This window comes from Ursus arctos, unplaced genomic scaffold, assembly GCF_023065955.2.
Source record: "Ursus arctos isolate Adak ecotype North America unplaced genomic scaffold, UrsArc2.0 scaffold_34, whole genome shotgun sequence".
In the NCBI taxonomy this organism is placed as follows: Eukaryota; Metazoa; Chordata; class Mammalia; order Carnivora; family Ursidae; genus Ursus; species Ursus arctos.
This window is the reverse complement of record NW_026623030.1, coordinates 800477-823860: the sequence shown is the minus strand read 5'-3', so window position 1 is coordinate 823860 and position 23384 is coordinate 800477. Positions and strand designations below refer to the sequence as shown.

Here is a 23384-nt window from a genome sequence, read left to right as displayed (position 1 = left end):
TGGATGAACCCATATCATAACCCATAACAAGGGTTAGTCTCATAGCATGATTCAGGGGAGACCTGTTGGCTGGTTAAACTCAGCTGCTGGAGAAGGCATGGTTCAGTCCTAGAGTGGGGCATTATGGCAGGGCACCACTACATCCATTACAGTCCACCTTGTGCCCAAGCTCAGATCCCCAAGCTTCATACAATGAGTCTTGGGAGCAATTCCTCCTGGCTGTGTTTTAGCTTCTTTTCCAGATGGAAACTTGAAAGAGATCATTTATTGGGATGAAATGCAGATCCTGCTGCTGAAGTTCGGCTCAAGAAGGTAACCAATGGTAATTGTTCTCTGTCTCCACCACCCATTCTAGATTTGCCTCAACTGTGATGAGCACCTGGGCAAGTTGAGGTGCCTTCCCAGGTGGGCTTACCCAGATTCTCATACTTGAGTGTGAACCCAGTCACCGTGTCTTTCTCGGAACTATATTGTTAGATCTATCCACTTACCACCCAAATTAGACAAAGAAGGCATATCAATGGATACCATTCATGTCAGCCAAAAAAATTTCTCTGCTCTATCCTTTTTTTTTTTTTTTAGATTTTATTTATTTGACACAGAGAGAGACAGCCAGGGAGAATGGGAACACAAGCAGGGGGAGTGGGAGGGGAAGAAGCAGGCTCCGAGCAGAGCGGGGAGCCCAGTGCGGGTCTCGATCCCAGGACCCTGCTGAAGGTAGATGTTTGACGACTGAGCCACCCAGGCACCCTCTACTCTATCCTGATGATCAGGCTCAACCGCTCCTGCCAATTTGGTGGTTTCTCTCTTGGTCTGTTGTTCTGTTGTCATAAAGGGTGTCAAGTGATTCAGTGGAGCTGAAACTAAAGTTTATTGGAACTCTTGCTGTGTCTTCTCATGTATGCACTCATGTACAGGAATCTTCACCTCCAACCCATACCCTCAGAGTTGTAGGAAATGAGCACACATATTCCCCAAATGGATCACCAGTTGTGATGAGTAGAGGGACTTCTTCTACATGTGCCCTGTGGTACCAGGAGCCATATAATTTTTTCAGTGCAGGGCATATCACCATTAATTAATTATGCCTTAGGGTGAATATGCATTCTCAAATATGGCTCCCCAAGCAGAAGGTGTGTCTTGGGTTGGTATCTCTGCTGCAATTTCAACTGACTTGGTATTTATATCTTCAAGTCTGTCATTGAATGTGGGATTGCTTGGGATCAGCATGTCACTCTCTGCAGATGAGGTTAACCCTTAAATTGCTGACAGCTTGAAGTTGACCATTGAGCCCTCACAATAGCAGGGGCAAAAAGCATTTCTTTGAAGGGGGATCTGAGTTACCTATGCTGACATACCTATGCTGACATAGGTACCAACTGGGGTGGGTGAGACACAATCACTGTAATACATTAATTGAGGCAAGAAACTAAAGGTTCAACTGATCCTTACTAAAACTCTTGACCAAAGGGCCTGTTTATTTCATGATTTCTACACAGCCCCTGAGAACCTAACCCTGTGTTCTTTTGGGATGCATTAGTAAAAACTGGCTCATAACTCATGAGATTTCTCCTTGACAGGCTACCAGATGTCAGAATTTCCCTTCTGTCAGATCAATTTGCAGAGAGGGCCTCCTTATATGCGTCCATTGTGTAAAATGATTTGATATCTCCACTCCATATTATTCTCCTGTGCAAAATTCCTTGATAGCACATTCTTTTATAATTTTAAACATTACTTTGCAAGTCTTTTACAAGATGTTTTTAGGGAAAGGAATAAAGATCAACCATAGGGGAAGGAAACTTGACTTAGAGAGAAATGACACTTGCCTCTCTAATGTATGTTCCCTGCAGACCCTTGCCCTGTGTTGGTCCAATCCCCAACCTCCCCATCATCTTGCCTAACCATCACACCTTTCAGGAAACACTGAGAATCCTTCAGTCTCTGTAGGGAACACACACAGAGGGCAGAGAGGCAAGTGCTAGTCTTCTTTTCTTTCCTAAAGTTCTTTTCTGCCTTCAAGACACAGGGAAGATCAGTTTTGTAAATTGGATTAAAATGCAGAGAAAGAAACTGCATTCCCTAGAGTATAAATCACCTTATACTTACATTAATATTATGCATTTATTACCATATTTTGGAATTAACCCTATTCTTTTTGTATTGTTTTCATTCTATTCTATTTTAGACTTTCCTACAAGTCACTGAGAAGAAAATATGATTATTTCCCTGGTTCCACTGAAGTGTCACCTTATATATTCTGCTGGTAAGTTTATCATTACACATAGAATCATAGCTGCATAATATGAAACTTTTCTCTTGGTAAATAAATGCTGGCTGACCCAAATCAGTTGGGTATGGTGTATGTGTGTGTGTGTGTGTGTGTGTGTGTGTGTGTGTGTGTGTGTGTATTTATTTTGCCACTTCAGTCAATAACCAGCCAACTGATGATATATATCTTTGTGTTGGGTTTTATGCATGGATTGTTATAAAAAAAAATAGTGGATTAAAAACAAGACATTTTGAAACCTACAGCAATGGATTTGACTGCTTCCTCTGTGACCATGGAGATCAAGCTCCCTGGACCCACAGTAGCTAGATGCAGCCCCTGTCAACAGAAGATGGGTGATATTGGGAGCAGAGGGTGAGATGGAGTCTGGTGGTTTGTGTCTCACTTTCCCACCTGCCTCTGTCACTGTGGTAATAGTTGCTGTACCACAGAGCACAGTAATACTGGGCCTCATCCTTTGTCTGGGCCCCAGTGATGGTGAGGGCAGCCTTCTGTCCCACAGGGAGCCAGAGAATTGGGCAGGTAACCTTGGGTTTAGGTTGCTGGTGCTACTTATCAGACCCTGGGGTACCTGGTAGGGCTTCTGTTGGACCCAGCTGACATAGTTACTGGTGGTGACGGCCCCAGTACTGGAACCACAGGTGACTGTGACTGTTCCTCAGGAATTGTGGACAGTGAAGTTTCCTGAGTCACCACAACCTGGGAAGTGGCTCCTGAAAACAGGGGAGAGACCAAAGGACTGGAGGAAGGACTAGGGCATGAAGTTGCAGTGCGGCCTTTCCCACCCCCAATTCCCCAAATCCCCCTAACCTATGCAGTGAGTTAGAAGTGTGAGCAGGAGAAGAAGCCAGACCATGGTGGAGATGCTCCAGTGCTGAGTTTCTCAACAGCCCTCAGCTGAGTCAGCCTGCAAAGCTCCCATGATAACTGCTACCACCTGTGGGGGTGGGGCTCTCATGCAGACGTGCTCCCCTCCCAGGAGTCCTCAGCAACAACATGGCCAGGTCACAGCTACTGAGCTGTTGCATGTCAGTGAGACTGTTGGCCTGGAAGACCCACGACCAGCCCTCCTCTCCCACATCTGCCTCCCAACCCCCAATTCGTGTCCTTTGTTGTTGGAAAGATGCACTCCTACAGGTGTTCCCTTTTTCTCCCCCTCTAATTCTCAGGTCTGCCCTTTGTAGTTCTCTGAGAAGGTGACTTTCAGTGCCTGGGGTCTCCATATAGGAACCCGGTGAAAGAATCTGGGGATGTGGTGGCTTAAATGTACCACTGCCTTTCTTTCTTCTTCAGTCCACTTCACACAGCAGCCATGCCTGATGAGTGGGAGAGCCAGGATTTTGGGTGCTGCCGGTGTCTCAGCTTAGGTCCCCCTTAAACCTAGCTACTCTTGTGTATATCTAGACACATAATGTGTCAACTGTCCCATAGAAGTCTCTTCCAGAGCTCAGGAACATTCCAGAAATTACGTTTGAATATTTTATAGTTTCCTATTGCTCCAGGTCTGTAATAGATGACATGGTAATGATCTTATTAGTGCTTGTCAAGTATTCCACCTGATGTTTTTATTATTCTCTTTTTCTCATGACAGATAGCTCTACTAACCCAGAGTCATATGGCTCCAATGGCTGAAGTGTTTGCCTCATACAGAGTGTGGAGAACACTCATTTGTCTCTGATTTTTTAAACCTAGTCTCTTTCTTGGTCACCTGAAAATGGGTCACAGCAATTTCTCCAATTGTGGAATATGTGCTTCCAGAACCAGAATAAGCCTAGTGAAGTGCTGTGATTCCTTTTTGAGGATGAAAATTGTGAGATGTAATACTTTATTTTATATTTTAGAAGTATCCAACAATGTTCTAGACTAGGGAATCCCTAGGAGACTGGTGGACTCACTGGTGTGATGGGCCCCTGATTCTTTATAGGATGGGTCCCCCATCCTCAGGAACTTTGAGGTCTTACCAAAGACTTTGATGTACTTCCACCTCTTTCTCGTCTTGTTCAAATAAATCAATGTCAGCAATCTAATGCATCATTGTGAGGATCTGTACAACATGTGAATGGTCCAGTTTCTTCTATGAAGAAGAGTAAAAAGAGCTTTGGGGGAACAATTTAAATGTACTATTGTCCACTCTATGTGAGTGTGAACAGCATCTGATACTCTGTATGCCAACTGATAGTTATGGAAAAGTGTGCATTCACCAGATCTATGACTCTCTACTATTTAACTGAAATAGTGTTAATTAATGTGCTCTAGAAACTATACCACATCAGGCAGAACAGCTTCGATTGGGATACTGCTCGTCTGAGGTTATAATTGTCCACCTTCATCTGGCAGGATCCATGTGCTTTGGTGGTTGTTGTTGGCAGTTTTTGTTTAGAAGCCAGATTGATGAATGGATTGCCGGCCTGTTGGGGACTGATACCAATGCATCATTAAGGGTAACCCTAATCTCTGCTATTTTCCCACAATAATAATATTTTGTAAATTTCTATCTTGAAGAATATGGAACAAGACATGGTTCCAGAGGCTTTCTGTTGCCTTCTCAGGTACCCATAGTCTTACTTCTTGGCCTACTTCACCAGGCCAATAAGTAAGTATGGAGATTCTCCTGGCAGTTAAGGGAGTATGTCCCCTGGGTGATTCTATGGACCCAATAGATCTGCTGTAAGCTGAACCTCTAGCAGATGGGATATCCAGTTATCCCCACTGTAATGGAGTGCGTGGTGATGCTCTTGGTTCATGAGTAGGAATGTCACTTGAACCATGTATTCAATAATACTCAAAATATCTGGATAGTTCCTCTTCTCCGAGGTATGGTCCATTAAATGACCCAGAGGTCACTTTGGAGCAGCAGTGGGGGAATCATTAGCAAGTCTGTTGACCAAGTGGTGACTTCCTCACAGAGTTTAAGGCCTAAATTTCAGTTAAAAGCTTCAAGGTGGGCACCTGGATGACTCAGTTGGTTAAGTGGCTGCCTTTGGCTCAGGTCATGATCCCAGGATCCTGGGATGGATCCCAGCATTGGGCTCACAGCTCAGCAGGGAGTCTGCTTCTCCCTCTCCCTCTGCCTGCCACTCCCCCTGCATGTGTGCTCTCTCTCTCTCTCTCATAAAAATAAATAAATAAATAAATAAATAAATAAATAAATAAATAAATAAACAAATAAGATCTTTAAAAAAAAAGCTTAGGGGCACCTGGATGGCTCAATTCATTAAGCATCTGCCTTCGGCTCAGGTCATGATCCTGGAGTCCTTGGATCAAGTCCCGAGTAGGGCTCCTTGCTCAGCGGGGACTCTGCATCTTCATCTCACCTCTCGTACTCTTTCTCTCTCTCAAATAAATTAATAAATAAATCTAAAAGTAAAATAAAATAAAATAAATGAAAAATTTAAAAAATCTTCAAGTCATGGAAAATGGCTTGAATCAATAATCTGGGCAATAAAACATATTATTTTATTGGGGTGGCTACACCTTGTCCCTTGTACATCCATTCTTTATCTTTCAGTTGCATAGACTGACAGCATCCTCAGTGGCTACTATCTGCCCTGTAACCTGGAACGCTGCATTCTCTGTGTTAGTCCTCTCTGACTGCTGCTCTTTGCCATAATTTTATCCACCCTCTTCTAATTAGAACATTTTTCTGCCCTCTAATTTTTAGCAAACATAAGATTCCTGTTGCTATCAGAGGGAACAACTCAGTAATGGATTCCTACTATGAGCCCTGGTCAAGCAAGGACTACATGAGTGAGCAACGAGGTCAATGGGAACAGAGGAACCAAGGATGCTGTTTATACTATGAGCACGTCTGTGAAAGGCTCAACATCCTCAAAACTAAAAACCCGTCAGGGAGCAGGTGAGTCGCAACTAGCAAACCTGTCCATGTATTCACTCTCATGATTCCAGAAGTGCCTGAGAAAATATTTTGCAATGCACGCAACATGTGCTGTGGACCAAGACCAGGTAGGGCATGCAGAGACAGGGTTGTCACAGACAGGTACCGATTACCAAAATATCTCAGAAGGTGAAAACTCTCAAAGCAGGATGAGGAGGGGAACAGTGAGTCAGCCAACGGGAGGTACATGGGTCCAGGGGAGATGAGCCATGAGGGTTTGTCTCACTACCCCTGCGGTCACACTGTGGGTAGGTGAAACTGCTCCCACTGCCATGGTGTGTTGAACATTTGGAGTCCTTATCATCTTCTTCCTGGATATTCTGGATGTTCAGGTACCAGACTAGGTCAGAGCTGGACCTGAGAAGCATGGATTATGGAGGGAAAGTCCTAGAAATGACATAGTGGAGGAAAGAGAGGAGGGAAGGGCAGGGGGGCTTCTGTCTGGACAGGAGGCATCTGTCCCTGGGATACATGGACTGGGGTTGTTCTGTAATCCACAGACTTCAGTTCTTTCTGTCAGTTTTCTCTTCAGCTCTTCCCTCTTAGGCCATTCTCCATGAATTAGAAATGCAGAATCTCAGGTCTTTCTCCAGACTCCAAGGAATCCAAACCCAAATTTTATAAGATTCCAGATGGTTCATATTGATGAGGTTGTGGGATATTCGTGAGGTTCAGTGGGGTGGAGTCCAGGGCCCACAACCAAGAAAGAATTCTTGAGATTCTTTTGGTGCAAAATGATGGTTTATTAAAGCACAGGGACAGGACCCGGGGGCAGAAAGAGCTGCTGCCACGGGTTGTGAGGGGTGGCTGATTATCTACTATGGGGTTGGTAAGGAGGTAAGGAAAAAGGGAGGTTTCAAGAAAATACTTTCATATGTTAAAGACGACTCACAGGATACCGGAGGCCTTGCTCTTGTCAAGTTAAAGTTGTTTACCCCTCTAGTAAGGCGTTAACATGAAGATAGTTGGGAACTTCCTGAATTCCTGGAAGTGTCTGTCTATGGCCTGCAGGTTATAAAGACATTTAATTGTATTTACATTCCCTTCTAGAAGCTCGGTTATTGATAGAAATGCTTTGTTCTTGTAAACTGCTAAGACATTGGTAAACTGAGGGAGACTCAAGTCTTGCAGGATTGTGGTGTCTATAGGTTAACTATTTCTTTTTCCTTTAGGGCAGCCAGGAGTGCCTGAGGAATGTCACCTACATCCCATGGTTGGGGGGTGTTGTGGGGTGTCAGTTTCTGCTTTGTCCTCAGCTTGCCTTCTGTTCCCTCGTCAATATGCATGTTAAAGTTTGAGACTGACTGATTTAACACATGTAGAAAGGCCACACTTTGTTTTTGGTGACTGACGGCTTTTCACGTTTCAGTCTGTTCAGTTTTCTAATAAGCCTCTCCAGGACATGAACTCTCTGTTTTACCATTTTGTGCATTTCATGTCCAGAGTAATGTACACAGGGTTTCCCACTGAAGATAGTAGGCATCTCCCTTTTCTCTCTATCTAGATGCATTCTAATACAAGAAGATAATCTTCACAACTTTAAAACGTCAGAGTCCTTAGCACTGGTAATCAATTGGAACCACCTCATGGCTGTTTATATTTTTAATGAAGTTTTTAAAGTACTATTAAGCAGGAATTGTATATTTATAGACTTTTAAACTCAGGATAAATTACTTGTAGTAACCTTCCATGACACTAGCCGTGCTCAAAACATGAGCAAAATTATGAAATGTCATAAAAACTATGATCACAATTGTGTAACAATTAAAAACCCGTTGGGAAGAAAGTGTTCAAATTCAGAAATATATTGACCATTTGATGTTTAGGTTCCTAGTGATGAGGGAACGGAAGGCAAGCTGAGGACAAAGCAGAAGCTGACACCCCGCAACCTCCCCCCTCCCATGTATGCAACATTCCTCGGCACTCCTGGCTGCCCTAAAACGAAGGAAAGGAAAAAAAACAAATGATTAACTGACAGAGATCACAATCCTGGGAGGCCTGGGTCTCCCTCAGTTTACACATGTCCTAGTGATTTACAAGGAAGAAGCTTTCTTATCAATAGACTAACTTCCAGAGACCCATAATTCAGTTTCCTGAAGCCCTAACATTACCATCCCCTCCATAAAATTGAGGGAAGCTGAGGCAGAAAGAAATGCAAATAAAACGGAATTTCTTTCTGGACCTGCAGTCCATTAATAAGGGCACGTGATAGGAGGAAAGTAACATTCTCCAGGGAAGCTCCCAACTGTCTTACTATTAACACTTGCTAGAGGGGTCAACAACCTTAACTTGACAATAGCAAGGCCTCTGGTATCCTGTGAGTCTTTAACATGAAAGTATTTTCTCAACCTCCCTTTTTTTCCTCACCTCCCCCAACCCCATGGTATATAACAACCACCTCTCACAACCCGGGGCAGCAGCTCTTTCTGCCCACGGGTCCTGTCCCCGTGCCTTAATAAACGATTTTGCACCAAAGACGCCTCAAGAATTCTTTCTTGGTCGTCGTCTCCGGACTCGACCCCACTGAACCTCACGTATATTCTACGAACTCGTCACTAGGGCTGCCATTAACAAAGTATACAAACTGAGTGGCTTAAGTGAAAAGTTACAGTCTCACAGGTCTGGAGGCTAAAAGCCCCAGATCCATGGGGTGGGGCCATGTTCCCTCTGAAACCTGTAGGGGAATCTTGCCCTGCCTCCCCCTGACTACTAGTGGTTGGAGTGCAATTTTTGGCATTCCCTGGGTGCAGCTGCAAACTGCACACTCTGCCTCCAGCTTCCCACCGGGCCCTCCTTGTCTCCATGTGGCTGTCCTGTTATAAGCACAACACTCATACTGGACTAGGAGGCCACCTTCCTCCAGTATCGCCTCATCTTAACGCATTACATCTCTGACAACCCTATTTTCCGATCAGGACACATTGTTAGGCCCTGAGGGCTACAACTTCAACATATGTTCTTTGGGAAGATGCAATTTATCCCAGAGTATTAAGGAAGAGGAATCCTTCCAAAAATGTGTATAATTTTTAATATTTAAAAGAAGTATAGAATATACTTACATTGCATTAAAATGCAACCTAATAAAATAAACTTTGTTATTTTTTAAAACTATTGGGGGGGTATTTATTTAAGTAATCTCTGTGGGGCTTAAACTCAGACCATAAAATCAAGGGTCCCACCCTCTTCTGACTGAGCCAGCCAAGCGCACCGTGAAACTTTAGAAATACACTAAATGAGGGTTTCCTCTGTTCTTACCTGACAAGGAATATTGAAGATGTTCCTTTTTTCTGGAGGAAATGTGTTTTACCTCAAATTTTAGTTCTGATCCAGGGACATGTGGATCCTTGTCTAATACAAAGTAACTGAAATCTGCTTTTTGTGGACCACTTCCTCCCAAGACTTTCGTATATTTACTCCACTTTAGGACTCAAACAGGGATGGGAAGCAATTCAGACACTTTGTATCTCTGTCTCTCTAAGGATGGTCAACATTTAGGCTGCTCTGCCCGTGAGAGCTCAGGTGTCTGGCCATGCATGCCAACCTCACGTGATCTTATTTGTACCCACACACTGTGAAGCAAAAGTTTATGTCTTCCTTCCTCATCTGGGTCTCTCACTGTGCCTCCCATCGCCGTATTGTAGGAAGCAGTGGTACTCGGCCTCGTCCTCAGGCTGGGCCCCTGTGAGGGTCAGGACAGCTTTGCCCCCAAGGAGGGAGCCTGAGAATCGGGCAGGGGTCCAGGAGGGTTTGCTGTTTGTGTTGAAAATCAATGTCTTGGGGGATTGGCCAGGCTTCTGCTGGAACCAACATGGATAGTGAGCATTGCTGACCGCTCCATAGCTGGAGGCACAGGTGAGACTGACTGTCCCTCCTGGGGACACGGTCAGTGAGGGCTCCTGAGTCACCACAGCCTCAGAACTGGTCCCTGAAATGAAAATAGATGCATGTTAAGAATGTAGAATAAAGGCAGAGGGACCCTTCCAAAGGTTGGCCTCTGAAATCTCCTTGAACCTGGGCACTGGGTGAGGAGGGGGAGGAGGAGGAGAAGAGTCCAGCTCATGGTGTGGACTTCCCAAAGGTCCCCTGGCCTTACAGCTGGTGCTGGTCTCTGGGATGTGTCTTTTATGTCCTCCTGAGCTCCAGGATAAAGGGTGTGTTTCATGGTACATTATGCAAATAGGAGCCCACAAGGCCATTTGATTCTGGGTCCTAGGCCCAGCTTGTAGCTAAAATCCGAAGAGGAGGGCTGGGGCAGTTAAGAACTCTGAGTGTGTCCCCTGGGAGGAAGCAGCTGCTGGTAACTCTCACTCAGGCCGTGAGCACATGTGCAGGGCCCAGTCGGGTGGAACCATTTCAGTTGGTTTCAGGGCTCGCCAGCTCTGAGCAGGTGCACAGCGCCCCCTAGTGACGTCCTCAGGAGAGTAGTCACGGTTCGTGGGAATGACGCAGGCATGCAGCCCATTTGTGCTTTCAAGAAACACACAATAAACAGGTGTTACCTACTCCTGAGTCTCTCCAGAGAGTTTTCTTTTTCAATTTTATCTGTTGTATTTTTAAGGTCTATAATTTCCACTTGGTGTGTTTGGATGACTTCTATTTCAATTGCATATCTCTGTCTTTCCATGTGCTCCAGGAGTGTTTGTAGCTGCTTATCAGATGGATTTTCTGACTGTCGCCTGAAAATCTCTCTCCCATAATTTCAGCATGTGAGTGATGTCAGTGTTGGTGGCAGTCGATTCTCCTTTCTCGTTCAAGGTTTGATTTTCCTGGTTCCTGACCAGACAAGTGATCATTTTTACTGGATCCTGGATATTTTTGGATATTGTACCATGTAATGCTGGTACCCAATTACCTTCCTTCAACCGTCAGGTGATCCTCCCCTTAAGGAGCAGCGGGAGGTCAGGGGTTGTATGTCAGTTTCCCAGGGGAGTGGACCACTCACTCCCAGAGCTCTGCTGTAAGAGTGTCACCTCCTGTGCCCGACGAGGGGGTGGGGGTGTCGTGGGACAAGCTCTGAGCTGGGCTCTGCTGACCCTGGGAGGGATGCCCAGGCCTGAATGGAGGTGCAGAGGATGGATGCTCAGCAAGTCCAGGGCTCTGTGCCCTCCCTGACACCAGGGAGGGGAGGGCTCAACTGCAGGCCAGCTCCCCTGCCTCCCAGCCCCTTATTCAGTGTGTTAATGCCAGGTGGGGGTCCAGGGTCCACTTTTCACTGGCCCCATAGTCACCACCAGGGGTACAGGAGTGCAGACCAGCTCTGCCATATAGCACCCCGTTCAGTATCCCTGCTGAGGGAGGGGCTTCAGCTGAGCTTCCCAGGACTTGCCAGAATGCTAAGTAGCCCACTGGCCCCGCCTTGCCCAGGCTTGGTGATGCTCCTGTGGGACGGAGGCTCAGCTCTCCACTGAGATCACTGCCACTACACAAGGTGGGCAATGGGACACTGCCCTTTTCTGCCAGGAGGGGAGGGACACGAGGTGTCTGCTCAGCACTGCTGAGAGCCCTGCATGAGGGCGCAGTTTGGGGCTTCATTAGTGTGTGCAGGCAGGTGATGGGCAGGTTTGTCAAAAATATTTTGTCTGCTCAGGCCAACTTATATCCAGATCCCCTGACCATGGGGGTTGGCCTTTATAGAGTTTTGGTGGATTTTATTATTTTTTCCCCCCATTCTGGCCCTCTGGGTGATTCTTGGTTGGAGACTCCTGCCGCGTCTTGTCTTACATGTGGGGGAGGTAATAGAAGAAAAGAAACCCAGGGAACTCACTGCTGTGTTTTCCTCAACAGTTGAGGTTTGTAGAATGTCTTCCCTCCACCTTCTGGAGTCTTCCCATATTTGTTTGTATTTCATCCGGAAATGTTTAGTTGGAAATGAGAGGACCTGGTTGATTGGGAGCATTCCTCTTGTTCGGAACTGGGGATCCTTGTGGTGTCTGCTCTGAATGGTTTCCTCCAGTGCGAGGAAGGTGGAGATCCAGCTTAGCTGCTGCTGTGGAAGTGATTTATCCTGGTCCCCAAGCTATAGAAATAACAGATAGGTAATTTGAACATTATTTTTACATTATTCTTCACAGAATAATAAAAACAAAATGCATTACATGAGCAAGCGTTGGGTGTGAAAAGTTTTACAGGCAGTGCTGGGACCCAGTACAGCATAAATGTTGGGCTTTGATCTCCTAAACATGGAAGAGAAAACAGGATATATTTTTATTCTTTTTTTCCCCACGTGTTTGTGTGTTGAACTTTTTATTCTGTAATAATTTTACATTGACAGAAAAAATGCAAAGATAGTACAAAGATCTCTTATATTCTGATTATTCTTTTTTTTAAAAAGATTTATTTATTTATTTGACATAGAGACAGCCAGCAAGAGAGGGAACACAAGCAGTGGGAGTGGGAGAGGAAGAAGCAGGCTCCCAGCAGAACAGCCTGATGTGGGGCTTGATCCCAGAACGCTGGGATCACGTCCTGAGCTGAAGGCAGACGCTTAACGACTGCGCCACCCAGGCGCCCCTACCCTGATTATTCTAACGATAACATCGTGCATGACCATGGCATATTTATGAAAACAAGAACTGAACAGTGGTCCAATGATATTAAGGAAATTGCAGACTTTATCCAGATTTCACAAGTTTTTGCCACTACTGTCATTCTTTGTTCCGGGATCCAGTCCAAGTAACCACACTGCATTTATTCTTCATGACATACTGAAATCCTCCAATGTGTAAGGTTTTCAATCTTTCTTTGTTTTTCTTGACTTGGGGAGTTTTGCCTAACCGCCCATCCCCAACATCACAACTGAAGGCTCAGGTACCCAGCAAGGCTTCCAGGCCGGCTCTGTGCCTGAATTTCTTCTTTGACTTGGATCCTCACACAGCATCTCACATTCTAGTGCTTTGTCCCTGGACTCAGTGAGCCTCTGCCAGCCCTGAGGACAGGAGCCTGGGAGGGAAGAGAGGGTCTCTGCTCTGACCCCTGAAATGGAAGAGGCCATGCTGTGGAGGACTCTCCCCCTGCTGGGATGGTCCTCAGACTCTGACCAAGAGACCTAAAAAAGTTGGGTTGCTGTTTAAAGAGGAAAAAACAAAACAAAACAAAAACACCAGCTCAACAGGCTCTGATTATTACAACATGGACCACCAGGCAAAATTTTTGTATCATCATGGGGTTTGTGTTGTCTTTTGTTTTTCTTTCTCCAGAGTTCACAAAAGTTGTATAGGAAACTGGGAGGAAGGACATTGTGATGCAGAAGCTACTTCCAAGTACAGTCAGTATGAATTCAGGGTATTTTAAATTGTAAGAGAGTCAGCATCCATGGTCCCGAGCAGGCTCCGGTGTTTGTCCCAGTTCCGCATCTGTGTGTGTCACTGTGACCAGCACCACTGTGCCAGAATGCACAGTAATAATCGGTCTCCTTCTCAAGCTGCAGCCCAAAGATGAGCAGGACCCCTGCATTGGCCGACACATCTTTGGACCCAGAGAAGCAGCTGGGAACCCGGAACCCTGGTATTTATCTGAGTCTGAGTAGAACCTCAGCAGATACTGGGGAGGGCTCCCTGGCTGCTGCCGGAACCAGTATACACTGAAGCCACTGCTCAGGGTGCAGGTGAGTCTGACGGATGATCCCAGAGATACAGAGAGGGAGGACGGCTGGGTCAGCACAGGCTGGGACAGGGAACCTGCAAACACAGACACTATGGATAATGGGGCAGAGGCCAGGGCAAAGCTTCTCAGGATCTAAGCCACAGGGCCAGATACCAACTGGAGGGCTTCCCTGTGTCCCTGAGGTCTGTCCCAATCTGTGCAGTGAGAGAACAAGGAGGACAGGAGTCCAGGCCACAGTGACACACACCCTGGTCCCCACAGTTGGCTGGGCTGACCCAGACCTCCTTTTCTCCTCCACCCTCTTCCACAGGAGGGGCTGTCCCTGCAAATGGGCTCCATCCAGTGACTTCCCAGCCTCTCCCTGATCCCTGGTGCTGGAGCTCAGCTCACACCACACACTGGGGAGGATGGAGGTGGCTTCAGCCCTGGGGAGAGCCCTGGGAGGAAGCACCTGCTGAGACCACACACAGGTCCCTGCTCAGGGGACTCTGCCAGGGCTGAGAGGACACAGCTGCTGCATCCACATCAGGGAGCACAGGATGTGGCCTCCAAGCCCAGGCTCCTTTGCTTGAATGGTCCTCACTACACAGCTGTGTAAGGACCACAGGGCAGTCCCACAGCATCCCCTGCTGGTCACAGTACACACTCACGGAGGCCCTAAGGCCTGAGAGCCCAGCTGGTTTCTGCAGCTCACCAGGTCTGGATCGATATTCACATCAGTGGTCTGATTCATACAAAGTGTGTCCCATAGTGCTGCCCATGAATACTGTTGCATGTTGCACTCTTGGGAGGAGTCCTGGGTTATGGGAGATGCAAACATTTACCTAAATTAAAACTTCAGTTTCTGGCAACCCAGAGAAGATCACTGCTCCCATCATCTTTCTCCATTGGTCTGGGATTTAAAATATGTATGTTTTCAGCCTTGTAATACACCTGTGCACTAATGAATCATTGAACACTACATCAAAAACTAATGATCCAGTGGCTAACTGAACATAAAAAAACCCCACAAACCCCAAAAAACTCCTGTGCACTAAAGCAAGGGATTCCAACTCTCTTATAAATTGAGTTTTATTTTAATTATCTACTTTTCACCTAATTTCATCCTCTTACTAATTTACAAAGTAAAGGAAAAAGAATGAATTGATCAAGTAAAATATCATTTTTTATTTTATAGATCGTGCAGTTGGTGTCTTGTCTAAACATGTTTATACAAACTCTAGATCCGAAGATTCTCTCCTGTTTTCTTCTATATATATATATATATATATATAGCTTTATATTCTACGGTTATGTCAATGACTGTTTAGTAAATTTTTTCATAAAGTGAGAATTTTAGGTGAGAGATTCGTTTCCCCCTATGGATAGCCAGTAGTTCTATGGCCATTTCTCCAGGAGGCAATCCTCCCTCCTCTGAAAGACTTTTGCAACTTTGTCAAAAGTACTTGTCCATACTTTCTTGGGTCCATTTCTGGGTTTTCTGTTTTGTTCCATTGACCAGTGTGTCTACCCTCCATCCATACCACTCTATCTTGTTGTAATAGGGGTTGAATTAGACTTTATACAATCTGGGAAGAGTTGATGTCTTTACTATTGAGTCTTCTCATCCATGAACAGAACCCGTCTCTCTATTTTTAAAATCCACTTCGATTATATGTACCAGCATTTCAGCATCCATGGCTCTACATGTTTTATTAAATATGCACCTAAAGATTGCATTGTTGAGTGGTTTTAATGGTATAATTCATTTTAGTTTTCACATGTTTATTGCCAGTGTATACACATCTAAATGATCTTCCTAGGGGCGTCTGGGTGGCTCAGTTGGTTATGCATCTGCCTTCCGCTCAGGTCATGATCCCAGGGTCCTGGGACTGAGCCCTGCATGGGGCTCCCTGCTCAGCGGGGAGTCTGCTTCTCCCTCTGCTTCTGCTGCAGCTCCCCCTGCTTGGGCTCTCTCTCTCTCTCTCTCTGACAAATAAATAAATAAATAAAAATAAATAAATAAATAAATAAATAAATAAAATCTTAAAAAAAAAAAAAGAAAAGCAATCACAACTCAATCAATCCAGGAAAAGCTCTTTACCACCCCTCACCCTCAACAACTGCACACCTGTCTCAGGAACAGGCTATTAATAAAGCTACCTCTTTACCTAAGAAACCTATCTGCATAACAGGGCAACCTTTGTTTTCTAAACATCTCCTTTCACCTTCCTGCTGAGGGTCCTCCTCTCCTTTGTATACCCTGACCCCTGCCCTCCTTAGCTCAGGTTGCCAGATAAGCCTCACGTTGCCCGACTATCTTTGGGAAGTTTGTGTCTGTGTGTATTCCCCATCATTATGAAATTAAATTTGATTTTTTTTCTGTTAATCTGTCCCATGTCATTTTGATTCTTGGTCCAGCTAGAAGGATCTTTGATGACAGAGAAAATACTTCCTCCGTGGCAGTTGGTGTAGTGGGCAGGACACGTCAACTGCTGGACACATTTCACCTTGTATGCTACAGCGGAGATCCTGGAACATCTGACGTACAGCCAGTAGAAGGTAAGTCTTCCTACCATGTCGGCTTCCTGGAATCTCTGTCTGTGGAGTCTGATGGAGCGGGAGTGGTGAGAGGATTTTTCCTTTTCTTAATTTAGATTTCCAGGAGGAGGGGCGCCTGGGTGGCTCAGTCATTAAGCATCTGCCTTTCGGCTCAGGGCGTGATCCTGACGTTCTGGGATCGAGCCCCACATCAGGCTCCTCCGCTGGGAGCCTGCTTCTTCCTCTCCCACTCCCCCTGCTGTGTTCCCTCTCTCGCTGGCTGTCTCTCTCTCTGTCAAATAAATAAATAAAATCTTAAAAAAAAAAAGATTTCCAGGAGGAAATATTGTGGAATTAGTTCCTTGGGCTTAGTGACAGTTTGGTTGAATTTGCTAGATAACTCTTTGGTTATTGATCCATCTCCTCCCAGAGTTGGTCTTTGTTTTCCTTTGCCTGTGTCTTATGTCATGTGTCCTAAAAAGGCATTTCATGATGCACTGGATGTAATACACAAGTAATGAATCATGGATCTTTACATAAAAAACTTGGGATATACTGTTAAATTGTGTACTCAGATAAAAGGCTTTCATCGATGTACGCTATTCAGACTTTTCAAAAGCATAAATCTTGTTTTTAAAATTTTTTAGTTAAATTCAATTAATTAACATGTAATGTATTATTGGTTCAGAGGTACACGCCCGTGATTCACCAGTCTTATATGATACCCAGTGCTCATTACAACACATGCCGTCCTTAATGTCCATCACCCAGTTATCCCATCCCTCCACCGCTCTCCCCTCTAGCCACCCTGAGTTTGTTTCCTATGATTAAGAATCTCTTATGGTTTGTCTCCCTCTCTGTTTTCATCTTGTTTTATTTTTTTGCTTTCTTCCCCTATGATCTTCTGTTTTGTTTCTTAAATTTCACATATCAGTGTGATCATATGATAAAATTCTTTCTCTGATTGACTTATTTTGCTTAGCATAATGCCCTCTAGTTCCATCCACATCATTGCAAATGGCAAGACTTCATATTTTTGATGGCTGAGCTATACATTATATATACAAACCACAACTTTATCCGTTCATCGGTCGATGGACATCTGGGCTCTTTCCATAGTTTGGCTATTGTGGACATTGCTGCTCTAAACATTGGGGTGCAGACACCCCTTTGGATCATTACATTTGTATCTTGGGGGTAAATATCCAGTAGTGCAATTGCTGGGTCGTAGGGTAGCTCTATTTTCAACTTTTTGAGGAACCTCCTTACTGTTTTCCAGAATGGCTGCACTAGCTTGCATTCCCACCAAAGAGTATAAGAGCATTACCCTTTTTCTGCATCCTTGCCAACATCTGTCATTTCCTGACTTGTTAATTTTAGCCATTCTGCCTGGTGTGAGGTGGTATCTCATTGTGGTTTTGATTTGTATTTGTATTTGTATTGATTTGTATTTCCCTGATGCTGAGTGATGTTTCATGTGTCTATTGGCCATTTGTATGTCTTCTTTGGAGAAATGTCTGTTCATGTCTTCTGTCCACTTCTTGATTGGATTATTTGTTTTTGGGGTGTAGAGTTTGATAAGTTCTTTATAGATCTTGGTTACTAGCCCTTTATCTGATATGCCATTTGCAAATATCTTTTCTCATTCTTTTGGTTGTCTTTTAGTTTGTCAATGTTTCCTTTGCTGTGCAAAAGCTTTTTGTCTTGATGAAGTCCAAAAGTTCATTTTGCCTTTATTTCCCTTGCCTTTGAAGATGTGTCTAGCAAGAAGTTGCTGCGGCTGAGGTCTGAGAGGTTGCTGCCTATGTTCTCCTCTAGGATTTTGATGGATTCCTGCCTCACATCGAGGTCTTTCATCCATTTGGAGTTTATCTTTGTGTATGGTGTGAGAGAGTGGTCAAGTTTCATTGTTTTGCACGTAGCTGTCCAATTTACCCAGCTCCATTTATTGAAGAGACTGTCTTTTTTCCACCGGATGTTTTCTCCTGCTTTGTCAAAGATTAGTTGCCCAAAGAGCTGAGGGTCCATTTCTGGGTTCTCTATTCTGTTCCATTGGTCTATGTGTCTGTTTTTGTGCCAGTACCATGCTGTTTTTGTGATCACAGCTTTGTAGTACAGCTCGAAATCCAGCATTGTGATGCCCCCAGCTTTGTTTTTCCTTTTCAACAGTTCCTTGGAGATTCGGGGCCTTTTCTGGTTCCACACAAATTTAAGGACTATTTGTTCCAGTTCCTTGAAAAATGTCATCGGTATTTTGATCGGGATACCATTGAAAGTGTAGATTGCTCTGGGTAGCATGGACATTTTAACTAGGTTAATTCTTCCGATCCACGAGCATGGAATATTGTTCCATCTTTTTGTGTCTTCCTCAATGTCTTTCAAGAGTGATTTATAGTTTCTAGAATATAGGTCCTTTACGTCTCTGGTGAAGTTAATTCCAAGGTAACGTATGGTTTTTGGTGCTTTTGTAAATGGGATGGATTCCCTAATTTCTCTTTCTTCAGTCTCATTATTCATGTATAGAAATGCAACTGATTTCTGAGCATTGATTTTGTGTCCCGCCACATTACTGAATTGCTCTATAACTTCTAATAGTTTGGGAGTGGCTTCTTTTGGGTTTTCCATATAGAGTATCATGTCATCTGCGAAGAGAGACAGTTTGACTTCTTCTTTGCTGATTTGGATACCTTTGATCCCTTTTTGTTGTCTGATTGCTGTTGCAAGGACTTCTAGTACTATGTTGAATAATAATGGTGGGAGTGGGCATCCTTGTCGTGTTCCTGATCTTAAGGGAAAGGCTTCCAGCTTTTCCCCATTGAAAATAATATTTGCTGTAGGCTTTTCATAGATAGCTTTCATGATCTTGAGAAATGTACCATCTATTCCTACACTCTGAAGGGTTTTAATCAGGAAAGGATGCTGTATTTTGTCAAATGCTTTTTCTGCAGCTATTGAGAGAATCTCATGATTTTTGAATTATTCTTTCTGGATAACATCTAAGACACTGATAGATTTGCGCATGTTGTACCACCCTTGCATCCCAGGAATGAATCCCACTTGGTCATGATGGATAATCCTTTTAATGTACAGTTGGATTCTATTAGCCAGGATCTTGTTGAGGATTTTGGCGTCCATATTTATTAGGGAAATCGGTCTGTAATTCTCCTTCTTTGTTGGGTTCTTTGCCTGGTTTGGGGACAAGGTAATATTGGCCTCATAGAATGAGTTTGGTAGCTTTCCTTCTGTTTCTATTTTTTGAAATAGCTTTAGGATAGAATGTTTGGTAGAATTCCCCAGGAAAACCATCCGGGCCTGGAGTTTTATTTTTTGGAGGATTGTTTATCACTGACTCAATCTCTTCATAATTAATTGACCTGTTTAAAAAATCAGTTTCTTCCTGTTTCAGTCTTGGTAGTTTATGGGTTTCCAGGAAGGCCTCCATCTCTTCCAGATTGCTTAATTTATTGACATAAAGCTGTTGATAAAAGTTTCTAATAATCCTTCCAATTTCATTGGTGTTGGTTGTGACCTCTCCTTTTTCATTCATAATTTTATTAATTTGGGTCCTTTCTCTATTCTTTTGGATAAGTCTTGCCAGAGGTCTGTCAATTTTATTAATTCTCTCAAAGAACCAGCTTCTAGTTCTGTTCATCTGTTCTAATGTACTCCTGGTTTCTAATTCATTACTTGCTGCTAATCTTGGTCAACTGCTTCCTCGTGAGTGTATTAGGCCTGTCCCTCTGTTGCTGTTCCAGCTTCTTGAGGTGAGAATATAGAAACTGCGTTTTAGATTTTTCTATTCTTTTGAGTGAGGCTTGGATGGCTATGTATTTCTCCCTTAGTACTGCCTTTGCAGTATCCCATAGGTTTTGGACCATTGTGTTTTCATTCTCGTTGGTCTCCATAAATTGTTTAAGTTGATTTTTGATTTCCTGTTTTATCGAATCATTCATGAGCAGGATGGTTCTTAGTCTCCAAGTGTTTGAGTTTCTTCCAAATTTTTCCTTGTGGTTGAGTTCCAATTTCAAAGCATTGTGGTCTGAGAATATGCAGGGGATGATTTCAGTCTTTTGGTATCGGTTGAGACCTGTGTTGTGTCCCAGAACATGGTCTATTCTTGAGAATGTTCCATGGGCATTAGAATAGAATGAGTATTCTTTGGTTCTGGGGTGTAGTGTTCTATATCTATGAGGTCCAACTTGTCGAGTATGGCATTCAAAGCCCTTGTTTCTTTGTTGATTTTCTGCATGGGTGTTCTATTTATTTCTGATAGTAGAGTGTTGAGGTCCCCTACTATTAATGTATTTTTATCTATATGTCTCTTTATTCTGGTTAAGAGTTGGCTTGTGTATCTTGCTGCTCCCCTGTTGGGGGCATATATATTTATAATTGTCATATCCACTTGTTGGATACATCCTTTAAGAATAATATAGTGCCCTTCTGTGTCTCTAACTATAGTCTTTAGTTTAAAATCCAATCTGTCTGATATGAGAATTGCTACCCCAGATTTCTTTTGAGGTCCATTGGCGTGAAAGATGGTATTCCATCCCTTTACTTTCAGTCTGGATGTATCTTAAGTTCAAATATTAGTCTCTTGTAGACAGCTAATGTATGGGTCATGTCTTTTAATCCAATCTGCAGCCCTGAGGCATTTATGGGAGCATTTAGGCCATTTACATTGAGACTGATTATTGAGAGTTATGATTTTAATGATGCCATATTGCCAGTAAAGTCTTTGTTTCTATCATACAGAGTAGATTTTAAACTAAAGACTGTAGTTACACTATATTATTCTTAAAGGATGTATCCAACAATTGGATATGACAATTATAAATATCTATGCCTCCAACAGGAAGCAGCTAGATACATAAGCCACTCTTAAGCAGAATAAAGAGACATATAGATAAAAATATGTTAATAATAGGGGACCTCAACACTCCACTATCAGCAATAGACAGATCACCTAAGCAGAAAATCAACAAAGATATAAGAGCTTTGAATGACATTCTGAAACAGATGGACTTTATAGATGTATACAGAACCCTACACCCCAAAACACCAGAATACTCATTCTTCTCTAATGCACATGGAACTTTCTCCAGAATAGACCATATCCTGGGTCACAAAACAGGTCTCAACCAATACCAAAAGACTGAGGCTATTCTCTGCATATCCCCAACCACAATGCTTTGAAACTGGAACTCAATCACAAGGAAAAATTTGGAAGAAACTCAAACACTTGGAATCTAAGAACCATCCTGCTCAAGAATGATTGGGTAAACCATGAAATTAAAAATCAGTTTAAATAATTTTTGGAGACTAACGAGAATGGAAACACATGGGTCCAAAACCTATGAGAAACTGAAAAGGTGGTCCTAAGGGGAAATTACATAGCCATCCAAGACTCACTCAAAAGAATAGAAAAATCTAAAATGCAGTTTTTGCATAATCACCTCAAGAAGCTGGAGCTGGAACAAAAGAACAGGCCTAACCCATACACAAGAAAGCAGTTGATCAAGATTAGAGCTGACATCAATTAATTAGAAACCAGGAGCACAGTAGAGCAGATCAACAGAACTAGAAGTTGGTTCCTTGAAAGAATAAATAAGATCGATAAGCCACTGGCAAGACTTATTCAGAAGAATAGAGAAAGCACCCGAATTAATAAAATTATAAATGAAAGGGGAGAGATGACAACCAACACCAATGAAATAGGAAGGATCATTAGAAACTTTTATCAACAGCTTTATGCCAATAAATTAAACAACCTGGAAGAAATGGATGCCTTCCTGGAAACCAATAAACTACCAACACTAAAATAGGAAGAAAGTGATTATTTAAAGAGACTGATTAATTATGAAGAGATTGAAGCAGTGAGCAAAAACCTCCCCAAAAACAGAGTCCAGGGCATAACAGTTTCCTCGGGGAATTCTACCAAACATTCAAAGAAGAAATAATGCCTATTTTCTTGAAGCTGTTTCAAAAAATAGAAACAGAAAACTACCAAACTCATTCTTGAGGGCAGTTTTACCTTGATCCCCAAACCAGGCAAAGTCCCCATCAAAGAGGAGAATAACAGACCGATATCCTTGATGAATATGGACGCCAAAATTCTCAACAAGATCCTAGCTAATAGGATCCAACAGTACATTAAAAGGATTATCCATCATGACCAAGTGGGATTCATCCTGGGATGCAAGGGTGGTTCAACATTCACAAATCGATCAGTGTGATGGATCATATCAACAGGAAGAGACAAGAACCATATGAGCCTCTCAACTGATGCAGAAAAAGCTTTTGACAAAATACAGCATCCTTTCCTGATTAAAACCCTTCAGAGTAGAGGAATAGAGGGTACATTCCTCAATTTCATAAAAACCATCTATGAGAAGCCTATGGTGAATATCATTCTCAAAGGGGAAAAGCTAAAAGCCTTTCCCTTAAGATCAGGAACATGACAAGGATGCCCACTCTCGCCATTATTATTCAACATAGTACTAGAAGTCCTTGCACCAGCAATCAGACAACAAAAAGGGATAAAAGGTATCCAAATTGGCAAAGAGGAAGTCAAAATGTGTTTCTTTGCAGATGACATGATACTCTATATGGAAAACCCAAAAGAATCCACTCCCAAACTACTAGAAGTTATACAGCAATTCAGTAATGTTGCGGGATATAAAATCGATGCTGACAAAAGAGTTGCATTTCTATACACGAACAATGAGACTGAAGAAAGAGAAATTAGGGAATCCATCCCATTTACAATAGCACCAAATATCATATATTATCTTGGAATTTACTTAACCAGAGATGTAAAGGATCTATATTCTAGAAACTACAAATCACTCTTGAAAGACATTGAAGGAGACACAAAAAGATAGAAAAATATTCCATGCTCATGGATTGCAAGAATAAACATAGTTAAATGTCTATGCTACCCAGAGCAATCTGCACTTTCAATGCCATCTTGAACAAAATACCAATGACATTTTTCAAAGAGCTGGAACAAACAGCCCTTAAATTTGTGTTGAACCAGAAAAGGCCCCGAATCACCAAGGAATTGTTGAAAAGGAAAAA

General features: G+C 43.2%; 1 long non-coding RNA gene across 1 annotated transcript; it reads left to right on the top strand.

The window, feature by feature from the left end:
• The first annotated feature begins 365 nt into the window (after positions 1-365).
• Positions 366-10894, top strand: LOC125281885 (uncharacterized). Its single transcript, XR_007188990.2, has 4 exons — positions 366-405; positions 2189-2266; positions 5952-6146; positions 10819-10894. It is a non-coding gene; the product is annotated as an uncharacterized LOC125281885 (long non-coding RNA).
• Positions 10895-23384: the final 12490 nt, after the last annotated feature.